At 44.8% G+C, this 15,416-nt stretch overlaps 1 protein-coding gene across 1 annotated transcript in view; it reads right to left on the bottom strand.

Moving 5' to 3' along the window:
- The window catches only part of tgfb2 (transforming growth factor, beta 2), a 92,758-nt gene that overhangs the window by 75,183 nt on the left and 2,159 nt on the right, over window positions 1-15,416 (bottom strand). The window lies entirely within an intron of this gene.

The raw sequence follows: 15,416 nt of genomic DNA, 5'->3' as shown, positions 1-15,416 counted from the left end.
TGAAGTTCCTGTATTGCCGCTCCTTCAGTGTGGTGGTAGTGGGTTGGTCGGCTGTTTTCCACACTGCTCAGATATCTATTCTGGGCAGGCGGGCGAGTGGTTGATCTGCTATCGCCAGTTTCCATGCAACATTGAATATGAAAAATCACCCCTCTGTGTTTTAAATACAAAGTATTGGTTGTTAAACAACTCACCACTGTTACCAATCACAAGGATTGCTCAGAACCCAGTGCAGCTTTGTATGCAGTGAATAGAAGCAGTTTCCTGAAGCTGGACTCAGGTAAATCATCTCCTTACCGCAAAGGTTTCTACTGCTTTCCAGGAAAGCTCACTCCACAGGAATTGACTTCAATGCGGTACATTTCCAGTAACATGGAGGAAACATTGGCCAGGAAATTTCTCAAACTTGCTCCTGCTCTACTTTTTCAGGAATCTGGCATAACGGGACTTATGCCACATTTCTGGAAAAAAAATCTATGGAAGGTTGTGGAGGCTTTGGCGAGAGTGCAGAGGAGGTTTACAGGATGTTGCCTGGTCTGGGAGTGTTAGCTATGCGGAGAGGCTGAATAGACTCAGATTGTTTTCATTAGAACGACGGAGGTTGAGGGGTGACCTGATGGAGGTCTGCAGGATTATGAGGGGCAGGCACTCTTTCCCAGCGTGGAGGGGTCAGTCACTAGGGGGCATAGATTTAAGGTTGTGGGGCAGAGTTTAGAGGAGATGTACGAGGCAGGGTTTTTACACAGAGGGTGGTGAGTGCCTGGAACCCGCTGCCAGGAAAGGTTGTGGAAGAAGGTACATTCACGGTGTTCAAAAGGCACCTTGACAAATAGATGGATAGGATTGCTATAGAGGGATACGGCACTAGGATGTGCTGAGGGTTTTGGCCAAGGTTGGTCTTATGCCTAGTACAGGCCTGGAGGGCCGAAGGGCCTGTTCCTCTGCTGTATTGTTCTTTGAAACACAAGAACAGCTCCAAAGAACTTCCTGGTCTCTGGAAACCATTTTATATCATTAGCTCCTGTATACTGGTGGATTGTCAAAAATGTTGTCGCTCTTAAAACAGTTCCTAACATGAAAATTGCCAAATACTAATTAGCACATATTCCCAATCCTATGTAGAGAGGCCCCAGGATGTTGGGTGTGGGAAATGAAAACAATGTATCAATGGTTTAATTCAAATGACTCAGGATGGACCTAAAGTGCATCATTAGGCCAGAGCAGAAACAGCTTCACTCTCCATCTAACCATGCTGTACCTGGCTTCTGAATGCTCTGAACTGACACTTAGTTGGAACTTTGGATCAGAGGCCTGTGGGCATCAAAGATAGTGCTGCTGACATGGGTGCCAGTTATTCAGCTCCATCCTGCCCCCAGGGTGAATAGGTGGCAGAGGAGGTGGGGAACGGGAGGGGGAGGGTGGTTGTGGTTGGCAACAGGGCCACCTGCATGCTGATTTTTCAATTGGCCCACAGGCAGTGAATAGTCCAGTCTAACTGACAGACCAAAGCAGGAGGCTGCCAGAGGCAGCATTTCAGACAGATCCAAAGGCCCTCTCTGCCTGCCTGGGTAAAGCAGCAGCCGCAGTCCGGCCTATAGAAGGACTCTGCACCATCCCTCAAATATAAAAAATGTCCATCTTTCCGGCAACTCCTGGAATCAAACCGGTGCCAAACATAGTGTCTTGCGTACCTTTGGGCTCAAGCAAAAAGATCGAGAAAGGGCCTCAGGCATTCAGGCAGCCCAGGGTCTCCATAATACACAGGTTTAGGAGCAGCACGGTGGCGCAGTGGTGAGCATTGCTGCCTCACGGCGCTGAGGTCCCAGGTTCGATCCCGGCTCTGGGTCACAGTCCGTGTGGAGTTTGCACATTCTCCCTGTGTTTGCATGGGTTTCGCCCCACAACCCAAAGATGTGCAGGGTAGGTGGATTGGCCACGCTAAATTGCCCCTTCATTGGAAAAATGAATTGGGTACTCTAAATTTATTTTAAAAAACAAAATTGAAACCCATGGAGGGGGAAAAAACACATATTACACAGGTTTGTGCCTGAGAGAGGACACTCCAGTTCCGCTGCTGAGTGTTAACACAACATGAGAGACAGCAACTACGAATGATAAACACAAATCGCTTGGCATAAAAAACAGGTGTTACAGGGTATCTCCAATGGTAAGAGGGAACATCGTATTCCACTGGTCAGCCAATGTCCACCTTAGGACAGGCAATCTTGACGAGTACGTTACGGACCTGCCACAGTCCATCTGCTTCAATAGGTACTTGGAATGTCAAGTCCACACAACAGGCGACGGAATCCATTACACCAGGCAAACAAACAAAAAGAAAGAAGATGCCAATTCTTTGGCAAGCAGGAACGTTAGGCCCTTGAAATTTAACAGATGATGTGCAGCTGGTCGATAATGTCCACAAGACAGCTGGGATCAACGTGAAGCTTGATAGGCTGAACATTGACACAGCCTCCCTACAGGAGAAAAACATTATTCAGCCATCTGGCAGGGGGAGAGCTCAGAGGAACCTCTTGAGCAAGATGTGGACTTCTCTGTAAGAAACCTGTTACCCTCAACAAATGGCTCAAACATAGCTAGTTAACCATATGACTATCTCTGCTCTTACATTATAGTCCAGTGCAGAGGCGCAGATCTATAAGACTGCTATCAACAGAATCCCTAGCTCAGAACATCTTTGGCTGCTAAGTGATTTCAGCACAAGAGTGGTCATGAACTATGAGGCATGGCCCTCCTGCCTCATACATCATGGCTTGGGAAAGATAAATGAGAATGGGCAGAGAGTGCTTGAGCTTTCCTGCTACCATGAGATTTGTGTAACTAATGCCTTCTTTCAGAACAAACCAGATCAGAAGGTGTCCTGAAAACATCCAAGATCAGGGCATTGGCATTAGTTGGATCTGATCGTCACCAGACGTGACTCTCTAAACAACATCCTGAACACATACAGCTACCACATTGCTGACTATGATGCAGATCACACTCCCTGATGTGCACCAGCGCTAGAATGCAAACTTTGAGGTTTTTCATTCACAGCTGAAATGCTGTCCTTGTATCAACGTCAGCCATACTTCCTACCCAGATAAAAAAACAACTGTTCCTTCACGAGGTTGAACAGGTGCTCTCCAGCATTCCCACAGAGTGCTGAAGCAAAATGGAACATAGTTTGAGGCACCTACAATACTGCACGCTCACCATGTAGGAAGCAAGGGAAAAGTGCTGACTGGTTCGAGGCTAACGTCACTGTTGTGGAACCTGTCATTGAAGCCAAGCGGTCCACTCTTATTAATTGCACGAGGGACTCTGAATGCACTAAGCCGCTTGAAGTCAAGTCCAACAGACTGCTAGGCCGTACGCCAATGACTACTGGTTACAACTTTGCCAGAATATCCAGATGTCCGTCAACACATGGAATGATCGGGGCATGTATGAAGGGATCAAACAGACAACAGGTCTATCAACAAAGAAAAACAGCTCTATTGAAAACAAAGGTAGGGGAGGCCATCATTGACTGCAATAAACAGTTGGAGAGATGGGTGAAACATTACCTTGAGTTGCATTCTAGAGAGAACACCGTCTATGAGGAAGCTCTCGATACCATAGAAAGACACCCGTGATGACAGAGCTGAGTATCGAAACCACAGCAGCCGAGCTTAGCAAAGTCATTGACTCACTTGCCATGGACTAAGCTCCAGGTGCTAATGCTTTAACTACCTGAGCTCATCAAGTATTGGGAACTGATATTCCTGTAGCATCTGCACAAATGTCTCTGTTCGAGGGAGGGGGTTGTGCCACAGGATATGTGCAATGCAAAGATTTTGAATATATACAAGAACAAGGGTGACCACAGCGATTTTAACAACTATTCAGGCATGCTGAGTATCATGGGAAAGGTATTCGCTCATTTTGCCCTTGTCAGACTGTAGAGCCTGGTTGAATGTATCTATCCTTAACCCCAGTGTGGTTTCAGAATGGGAAGATCTACAATGGCATGACCTTCTCAGTTCGGCAACTGCAAGTGAACTGCCGTGAACAAAGGAGACCTCAAAAATTGCCTTCTTCGGTCTCACCAAGACATTTGACCATGTGAGCGGATGCAGTCTATTTAAGTTGCTGGAGAAAACTGGCTGCCTGATGAAGCTGCTCAATGTGATCTCCTCTTTCCGTAACAACATGATGGGTAAGGGCAGCTTTTGAAATCCTCTGTTGGGTCAAAGAGGGTTGTGTTCTGGCACAGATACTCTGTGGCATATTCACCTCTTTGCTGCTGTCATATGCCTTCACGTTACATAGCAGAACTGACAGAATATTGTTCACCCTTGCCTTCCTGCGAGCCTAGACAAAGATGCATCAAGCCCTCAACAGAGAGCTGATCCATGCTGATAAGACTGCACTAGCATTTCATACCCAGGAACACATTAGCAACAAATTGGATTGGATTGGATTGGATTTGTTTATTGTCACGTGTACCAAGGTACAGTGAAAAGTATTTTTCTGCGAGCAGCTCAACAGATCATTAAGTACATGAAAAGAAAAGGAAATAAAAGAAAATACATAATAGGGCAAGAGAAGGTACACAATGTAATTACATAAGCACTGGCATCGGATGAAGTATACAGGGGTTAAGTGTTAATGAGGTCAGTCAATAAGAGGGTCATTTAGGAGCCTGGTAACAGAAGCTGTTTTTGAGTCTATTTGTGTGTGTTCTCAGACTTCTGTATCTCCTGCCCGATGGAAGAAGTTGGACAGGCTCTCTCACACCTGTAAAGAGTTTAACTTGACCATCGGCATTAGGAAGACAAATGTAATTATACAGGATGTTGCCATACCGTCATCTATCAGCATTGATAATGTGACGCTGGATGTTGTTGATAGCTTCACATATCTCCCTTCCACAATCACTAGCAATCTGTCACATGATGCTGAAATCAACATGCAGATTGCAAAAGCTGCAGCTGTTATGTCCAAGCTGAGTAAGGCAGTGTGGAACAACAGCAATCTGACTGAGAACACCAAACGTGAGTCTACCCAGCCCTCACCTTCAGTGCACTTTTCTACAGTGTTGAGAGCTGGACAACAGCAGGGGAAAAGCCTGAACAGTTTCCACCTTCACTGACTCAGATATATCCTCAACATCTGTTGGCAGCACAAGGTCACCAAGTAGAGGCCCTGGAAAGTGATAATTCCATCAGCCCACACTCATTCCTAAGTCCAGGGCGACTGCATTGGCTGAGCCTCATTCATTTGATGAACGGCAGTCATAAACTAAAAACCTTCTGTTAGGTGAACCGGCCACTGGGTCATGACCTCTAGGGTATCAAAAACTCCACCTATAAGTGTGCTAAGCCTCTCCACTGTGGGTTCAAAATCCAGCATTATCATGTCAGGCAGGCCTTCTATAATGTCTAGAGCATGGGTGGGCAAACTTTTCCGTGCAAGGGCCACATTCAGAAATTCACAATTTTGAAGCGCCGCATAGTATATTAAGTAAAATAATTACTTCACCTGGTTATGATTCTCGGAGCCTCATATAGAACATAGAACAGTACAGCACAGAACAGGCCCTTCGGCCCTCGACGTTGTGCCGAGCAATGATCACCCTACTCAAGTCAACGTATCCACCCTATACCAGTAAGTAACCCAACAGCCCCCCCATTAACCTTAAAAAAAATAATTAAAAATTATTTTTTAAAAAATTTAAAAAATTTTTTTTTTTTTAATGACTTGGTGGGCCGCACTCCCTGGTCTAGAGTTTCCTCATTGACAGGGTTCTCCCTAGTGTACAGCTCAAGGGACTATTTCACCCATCTCGCCAACTGTCTTTTGCAAGTCAGTGAAGATAGTGGACATTGTTTCTGACATCTGGGAGACAGTCGCTGATGGCTGTGATCTCTGGAGGCTGACTGTTTGGAAGGGTATTGGAAGAGGTGAGCAGAAACAAGAAGCTCAACTCGCTGATGATATGGCCCAGAGAAAACAGAGGCCAATGCATCATGCACCTTCACAGTCCACTGTCCCTACAGCGAATGCAACAGAGACTGCCAGGTCTGAGAGGGGCCCCATAGGACGTCAGGACCATGTCCACAGGATTGACAGATGACTTATACGTGGTTGATGGCATGCACAAGACAGTTGGTAACATCCTGAGCCACACCAGGCGATGTTTAACACAGAGCTCCCCACGGCAGCGCAAACCATAATCTTATGAGACAGAAGGCTACCAGAAAAAAAGTGTTGAAGAGTGGGTGCCTCCATTTTGAAGTGTCCTCTACCTCACTTACCTTCCATTCTGCTGATTTCAGGCTGGAGTACAGAGGCAGATTGGTCCTCCAGCTTTAGGAGCTTGTCCAGCATCCTTATTTGGAAGGTGAGCCCACCCTCTGGCCACTAATTGACTGCTCTAGGGAAAATCACAGTGAGTGACTGCTTCACATATAGTGCAGGCTTCTGACCCATATCTCAGCCTGAAAGCCGCAGCAAAATTCTTGCCCGTTTGTGACAGACATAGAAAATGTTCCATTCATTAATATTAACATTCATCACCAAAGGAACAAGCACGTGAAAGGGAGTATTAAATAGACATTCTTATCACACTAACAATCGCTTAGATTATAAAACCGGGTAGAATTCTCCGGTTTTTGCGATCCACTTTTCCTGCCGACAGTGCACCCCCACCTTCCGGTTTCCTGGCAGTGTGGGGTGGTCACAATGGGAATTCCCATTGGCAAGCGGCGGGAAGATATATTCCCGCCGCCAGCGAACGGGACCGGCTGAGATACATGAGGCTGGGGTTTGGAGAATCCCATCCACTGTCTCTACATATTCACTTAAAATTAAATCTGTTTCACACACATGCTTAGACACATGGTAAATAAGGTTGCCTCATTTAATTTTAACCAGTAAGACCTGATGACAATCCTCCCCTGAAAGAAAAATGGTGAAATGATTCTTTATTTCGATAACACAGAATAAACATAAAAATTAAGGGGGAGGTTAGAAGGAGCTCTGCCATATATTTGCCTGCTAAATATCTTATAGCCATGTTAATTAAATAATGTTTTCTTGGAGATAAAAACATGTCATTTCACATCTCAATAGTAATACAGACAATTGTTTATTCCCATTGTCAGATTACATTGAAACTGGCCATTTGGGAAAGCTCTACATTATTAATCTTCCTTCACATGTAACCTTTCTTAATGAAGGAAAAATGGAAAGCACAGAGAAGAAGCCTAAAATAAACATTCAATACCATGTTTTAAAATGTGAAATAAAAACTAGAAACCCAAACTGTGATGCCACAGTTCAATCATTTTATTTGAAATGAACTGTTCAGTTTGGTGGTGAATGAGGAACATGATCCAAAGTACTTTCCTATTTTTATCTAATCTAATGTGTGGTGCTTCACTTTCCATTTTTTTCCAGTTTCCTCATGTTCCGTACCGACGAGAGGATGCACAAGAGACCTTCCCCTATCTTTTAGCAATGCCACTTGACCTGTCACTATAGTAAGTGTACAACATTAGCTGGATATGATCCCCTCTTTCATCTTTCTTTCCTTACTGTGGGAAAGATGTCTGACTACTGCACTGCACATACTCTTCTTCACACAGTTAAAAATATAACTCACTCTGTAGAGAATTGCATATCTGCTGTTCCATAGTGAACCCATCAATCAGTAATTACGTGCTCTCAGCACGTGAGGTTTTTTTCCATACAGACGAGCCTTTGCTAAAACACTCTTACAAAAGATGGAGGAAGTACAGCTAGCGCTCAGACCAAGAGTTTCTGAGGGCTAAAGGCTGCAGATTGGCAGAGGCGACATTCTGAAAAGTGGGTTTGAGGGACTGTGGCCAGACCCTGTAGGGATTAAAGCAATGAGGTGGAAGCAAGGTCATCCTGAAGCAGGTTAATAGAGACATCAAAACTTTCTGTACTAGAGAAGCACTCTGGGATCCTCTTGGGAAGGGTGGGAGGTTGGGAAGATAACAGTGAGTGTGTTGAAGCTATCATTCTGAGGAACAAAAGGGGGTTGGGTTTGGGACAAGCATGTGGCTATCAATGGGATAACATTATAACAGAGAGCTACATCCGGTTGTACTATCATCGAGTTGAGGTAGTCTGATATCCACACTATCCATGCAGGCAGCACTGTACACAGCACCTGACTGCTGGTAATGATCGAAAGACTGAAAGGAAATGAGGCATTTGGTCCTTGACGATTACTGAATGTGAATGATTGCACTTTACTGCGATTCAGACTTGTTTTATGCTGAAACTGAAGCACATCATTACTGAGTGAAGAGCACTCTCCCACGTGTAATTGCTACCAGCACATCAATGTACATTTGCCTATTTTGTTCTGCACTTTTAGTATTGTTTCAGTACAGGCTCATTGTGCCAGGATAGCATCTATTAGCAGTGAACATTCCAACCGCATCAAAGTTTTCCAGTGCTTCTGTATTTTTAATATCTGTCCAAATACTTTTCCACTGAATCTCAGATTGAATGCAATGGAAAGATTCCCTAGAACATACCTACGAGGATTGGAATTAGGAGCAAGAGTAGGCCCCTCGGGCCTTCTCCGCCATTCAATAAGAACGTGATCGATCTGATTCTGGCATCAACTCTGCATTCCACCTACCCCTGATAACCTTTGACTCCCTTGTTAGTCAATAATCTATCAATTCCTGCCTTAAAAATATTCATCGACCCAGCCTCCACCGCTCTCTGGGAAAGAGTGTTCTCAGGATTCATGGTCTTCTGAGAGAACACATTTCTTCTCCGTCTTAAATGGGAGACCCCTAGTTTTGGGTCTGACAATGCCCCTAAAGCTGATCGATGTTGTCGGTGATGTAATATGTAGAGGCATTCTTAGGTAGATATTTGTTCCTGCCTGGAGCTAGCTTATCCAAGATCACCTTCATATTGACAAAAACTTGGAAATGTCAGGATGATGTTACATAAACTACACTGGCGCATCAGTAACAGCACATGATAAATTAGTGGATGATTAATAATCTCCCTGAATAGAAATCTTTTCATTTCGAGCCACTGGCCTTTCCAAATTCACTTGGCTAAAAAAGTACATTTTGAAATGACTTTTGTGAAACTGTACATCAAAACATGTATCAAACCTAGCTACTATTCCTTCAGCAAGCCTTCAGTTACACTGTCCTGCTGTCTAAGATCCATAACTTTAAACTGAATTGCAGCCAGCAATACTCAACTTATATATTGGACTGTGAGTGGCATGAAATCATAATCTGCCCAACAGGAAGGAGCATTGTGCATGTGTATCTCTGCACATGCACAAGTGTCCACTTACTCGTCAGATTAGAACGACTCAATGCTAAGGTTATAAAGTGCCCAGGAATTGCAACAGACCACTTGAATACTTTTAAAACACAGACACAACATAGAACATACAGTGCAGAAGGAGGCCATTCGGCCCATCGAGTCTGCACCTACCCACTTAAACCCTCACTTCCACCCTATCCCCGTAACCCAAAAACCCCTCCTAACCTTTTTGGTCACTAAGGACAATTTATCATGGCCAATCCACCTAACCTGCACACCTTTGGACTGTGGGAGGAAACCGGAGCACCCGGAAGACACCCACCCAGACACGGAGAGAACATGCAGACTCTGCACAGACTGTGACCCAGAGGGGAATCGAACCTGGGACCCTGGCACTGTGAAACCACAGTGCTATCCACTTGTGCACACCTTACATTCTGAAGAGAAAATGACTGCACAGGCAGTTCCAACCTTCCAGTCAGATAAGAGTTTTAGTCTCAGGACCATAAAATATTTCAGACAACTATTTAATTATCTTAGAGTGCAACCATTTTTTATTTTCTTATAGGAATTCCTTGGGGAGAAATATGCTTTATTTGGAGTACTTGGTCCTGTTCCCTGATGCTAAATCCATTTATCTTTTAATTTCTTTGTCACTGAAGTGAAGCTTGGGATTTCTATCTGTTTTTGGGGTGGTGTGTAAAATATAGAAATCCAAGGATAGTAGTTGCTTATTTTCATAACAGACAGCAACAATTAGGAACATCATCTGTTGTTACGCTTTTCTTCCTAAAGCAAGGACAGAACAGAGGAATAAGGCTGTCTGGGTTGATCTATATAACCACTGCTATATAATCAAATTATTCAATAACATGGCATTCGTGGATTGGATCTGAGCCCGCTTCCACAGCCAGCAAATGTCTTACCATTCCTGTCAACCATGTTGTACTGCCCTTTTTTTAACAAAGAAAGTTGGAAGAGAAGGCCATGCCAATCCCGCAATCGTGTGCGGCTACATTGAAAATTGCATTCGATGGTAAGGCCAACTCTTGTTCAATAAATGGCCCAGTTGTGGGCTGGGCCATTTATTTATTGCGATTGGATGGGGTCAAATTTTATTTTGTGAGATTCCGGGAGGTTTTATCTATATTTTTGAAATTGGAATTCGGCACTTTGTCCATTTATAACTGGGATGACTTGTCTGCAAAGCCTGCAGTCATATTCTTGGAATTGTACCAGGGTTTTAGGATATTTCACCAATCCTTCTGTCAAAACCACAATCCAGCGGCATTTTTGGAATTTATACCAGAGTTACAGGAATTATATCCTAAATAAGAAGCACAATACACTAGCATTTTAATTTTTTTTAAAGTGTGAGGAATGATTTGGCATTGTTTACAAATAGATATTAAATTAGGAGGCTTTCTCTCGCAGTACCCATGGAACAGTGAATGTTCCCTATCTTGTGCAAAATACACCAGCAGCTGGAAACGGCTGAGCACAACTGCTGAGCAAAAATGCTGAAACAAAAACCCCTCCTGGCCCAAATAATAAAGAGAAAACAAGTGCGAGGAAAATTAGCTGGGAAAACGTTCACACGACGGAATGATGGCCTGGAATTTCCTGGAAAGTTTCCGTGAAATTATACTGTAAGATTGGAGATGTGCCAACTTTTTCCAAGAAAACATATGCATAGCTGATTAGCGTTGCTTAAACACTGATACATTGCAATGCGCAAATTGCCTCAATTATTTTTTGCCACTTCAGAGCTATAGCCAGCAAAACCCTCAGCTGCTTCTTTACATAGGTCCACACTACCAACACCCACCCCCTCGCCCCATGCAAAAGATCAGGTTACATATTAAGTTCTTCGTGTTAGAATGGCATAGAAGGTGGCCATTCAGCCCAACTAATCCATACTGGCTCTATACAGATCAATCCAGTCAGTCTTATTATTCTGTTCTATCTTTGTCTGCAAATTTATTTCCCTCAGCATACGGCCAATTTAATTTTTAAATGATTGATTATTTCTGCTTCCACCCCCCACATAGGCTGAATTCCATATACTGCAGAAACAAAAATCCTTCTGCACATTTCCCTTTGCATCATTTGCCCAAAACCTTAAATCTGTGTTTCCTTAGTTTTTGCCCCAATAGCTAATGGAAACAAGCTTTCTTTGTCTGCTTTATTCAAATATGTCGTAACTTTGTGCACCTCTATCAGACGTCCCCTCAATCCCCTTTGCTCCAATGAAAACAACACCAACCTCTTCAACCAAACCTTGGAGCTAATATCCCTTATTCCTGCAATCATTCAGGTTAACCTCTTCAGCAGCCTCCAAAGGGCCCTTGCGCTTGCTTGATTTTTGTGAAAGCAAAATGCCCGAGAGTAGATTGATGAGCCACTTTTGAGGGTGAGGCACTGCTCAAAGGCACTTGCGTTTGGTATAAATGGAAGTCATAGATTCTTATAATGATTTTCTTCATGATTTAGAAAATACTTTTACTGAGAGGTGCATTATACTTAACCAAAGTTCTGTCAGTCGCAGTCCACCTGAAATATTTTGCGCCCCCACCCCTTTTCCCATGCATTTAGGGCAGCACGGTAGCATAGTGGTTAGCACTGTGGCTTCACAGCGCCAGTGTCTCAGGTTTGATTCCCCGCTGGGTCACTGTGCGGAGTCTGCACATTCTCCCCGTGTCTGCGTGGGTTTCCTCCAGGTGCTCCGGTTTCCTCCCACAGTCCAAAGATGTGCAGGTTAGGTGGATTGGCCATGATAAATTGCCTTTAGTGTCCAAAAAGGTTCGGAGGGGTTATTGGGTTATGGGGATAGGGTGGAAGTGAGGGCTTAAGTGAGTCGGTGCAGACTCGATGGGCCAAATGGCCTCCTTCTGCACTGTATGCTCTATGTTTGTTCTATTTCCGGGCTACGCAGGTGGAAACATCTTCCCAATGAGCATACCCATGCTCTTCACAACAGTAGAAGTGACAGAGGAGCAGGTAAAGACAAAAGGCTCTGAGAATGAGGTAGCATATGCAGTAGATAACCATTTATTGTCCTATCTACAATCAGCAAAGGAATTGAGGGTTCTAGGGATAAAGCGGGAAAGTGGAGTTGAGGATTATCATTTCAGATCAGTCATGATCAGGTGGCACAGTGGTTAGCATTGCTGCCTCACAGCGCCAGGGACATGGGTTCAATTGCGGCCTTGGATGACTGTCTGTGTGGAGTTTGGCCTAGGTAGGATGCTCTTTCAGAGGGTTAGTGCAGACTCGATGGGCTGAAAGGCCTCTTTCTGGACTGTAGGAATTCTATAATTCCATTCTATGATTGATCTAAATTCAAATAGCAGTGGTGTTGGGCTGATAGGATTTGTTACTCTTGAACTTGGGGGGGAAACGGGGGGAAGGGGGTGGCACGTTGGTTAGCACTGCTGCCTCACAGTACCAGGGAACCGAGTTCAATTATGGTCTTCGATGAATGGGTAAAGTTTGCACGTTCTCCCTGTGTCTGCATGGGCTTGGTCCAGGTGCTCCAGTTTCCTCCCATAGTCGGAAGATATGTAAGATAGGTGGATTGGCCATGTTAAACCTTGATTATCAGGTAGGTTGCAGGCATAAGACATGGTGGATGGGGGAGTGAATCTGTGCAGGGTGCTGTTTTGGAGGGTTAGTGATGACCCGATGGGCCAAATGGCCTCCTTTGGCACTGCAGGGATTCTATGATCTCATTGAATGGTGGAGCAGACGGATGGACCAAATGGCCTTCTGCTCCCAAAGCTTACAGTCTAATGGTCGTGTTGCATTTATTTGCATTGGTTATTTACTGGTTCCTAAACTCGGGTATCGGTTTTGACGTAAGTTTTGGGTAAATGCAGTCCACGAAATTCTAGTGTTTCAGGGAAGCGAACCAGTTGATTGCATATTCCCTGGAAAAAGGAAAAATTACTGTTTCTGAGACAAATGCAGCATTTTAAACTGCAATCAAGTTTCCTGGGGAATCCCTAACTGACTTGTGGCAGTGCCAACTGATATAAAATGCCATCCTGAAGAGGCTGTGGAGAGGGAAGTCTCAAAGCTGGAATACAGTCTGGAAATAATTTGTTTTCTTCTTTTTCAAAAAATAAGAAAGTAAAATGTGTTGAAATGTGCCCTCAGAGAGGCGCTTTTTCGCGCATTGCAAAAAGGGGGCAGTGTCCAGGACCTGATTGATGCCAAATTCAGTTTATGGTTGTGGCCAATGATGGGGAGAAGTAAACACTTGTAAAAACAAACTTCCCAAATGTATGGCTCACGAAGGTCGAGTTCTGGAGCAGCCCAAGCTGGCTTGGCCCTTCAGCTGGGGGAAAGGAAGAGCTCAGCAGCAGCCGGCTGCTTCTAATGTTGGGGGGAGCTGGTGTGTTTGGGCATCCCACAGTAGGAGAGACGGTGACATTTCACATTTCCTCTTGTTGGACTGACCTCTCGATCATCTTTAAACATCTGAACCATCATTTAATGCTCCTGAAATTGTTGCAAAGTTGGATGACTCCCCCCCCCCCCCCCTCAACACTGATGTATACCTGGGTGTTCCTGAATACCAACGACGTTACTTACGCCCCCGCATCCCAGTGGTTGAAAGTTGTCCATTCAGATCAATGGAACTCACCTCAGGGAACACCAAGACCAGAGGGGGTTGCAGCAGGAGTCGGGTGGACGGAATAGAGAGCCCCTAGGTTTGGATTTGGAGTCTGCATTGTTCTGCCAGCATCCGAAAACTGCATCACTGGAGTTTATAACCACACACACATAGTTACTGCAAAGTATAGGCGGCAGTTTGGCGGCTGGAAGTTGTCGTTTATGTGCAGACACCGAGTTTGCATCAAGGGTTAACACCAGCCTGAGAGGCAGAGGCCATTAATCTGGGCTCTGGAGATTTGAACCAGGAACACAGAACATGCAATTCAGAGCAAGCTGTTCAGAGTTTAGCACCATTCGTGTCAAATTATGCAGGCATGTAGGAAAAGACCAGCATCTATAAAACGCTTCGCAGGACCTCACGCCGCTCCAAAAGACTTTCCCTTTCCAGCCAAGAACGCGCGATTTCATTCTGCTCACACTCCCCCCCCCCCCCCGTTATTATATTTTAATAATTCCAACATTAACCCCATACACACGTCATGAAAACGCAAACATTTTCATTCTTAACGATCAGATCTCTCCCCATAATACTGGCTCTGAAAATATTCATCAGGGCAGCAAGTTGACATTAGGAAATGCTGCGTGTGTGCTATAGAGTAGTTCACAACACGCGGATTTGCAACGGATTGAAACTTTGCTTCCCAGGCGATTACAAGAATATTACTGGGGATTTGTGTCAATGCACGGCCTAGGCTTCTAGTTGAAGAGAAATCTATTCCAATTACCCTTCCTCTCTCGGTTGCGCTCATGTTCGTAACGCACCAACTATTGGGACAATGTATATTTTGCAAGCACAGACATTTCATCGAGTCAAACCACGGTCATTTCTGGCTGGCTAGCAAAGCTTTTGATGAAGGAAAAACCAAAGAAGGTGCAGTCTGGAGATTTGACTCTCAGTGAAGGATAGAAAACGTAAGATCCCCGGTCCCTGCCCTCAAACCAGCGCAAGTGGCTTCAGGTCAATAAACACAAGCAAGGAAACTTGTCCTTCTTTTGTTGTTGTACACTTCTACAATTGCTCTGATATCATAACCGATATCTCGCAGCTCTGCTTTTGACCCATTCCTGGTGTGTGATGATTGTTGGCGCGCAGCCCAAGCTGGAGTCTGACGGTATTTTTGTAAGGGCCAAGGATAGCACTGTATGTGAAACCGTACACCAAGGATTGCGAGGCTGGGCGTTTCTCCCCAGTTAACCTGCTCCAGACTGACTGTGAACGGACACGTGCTCCGTACAGAAATAACGGCTTGCACGCCATTGGGACAGAAGGGGAGGGAAAGGGGAGACTTTGATATGAGGACCTGTGGTCTGGACTGAACACACCACTCGGGCTGGACTGACCCCTCAAGTGTTCAGACGCTTGTCACCGTGGGCTCCCAGTGCTGCACCGTGAGAGCGGCCCCCAGCCTCGACAC

The sequence above is a fragment of the Scyliorhinus canicula genome, chromosome 1, assembly GCF_902713615.1.
Source record: "Scyliorhinus canicula chromosome 1, sScyCan1.1, whole genome shotgun sequence".
Taxonomy (NCBI): Eukaryota; Metazoa; Chordata; class Chondrichthyes; order Carcharhiniformes; family Scyliorhinidae; genus Scyliorhinus; species Scyliorhinus canicula.
This window is presented reverse-complemented; position numbering and strand designations above follow the sequence as displayed.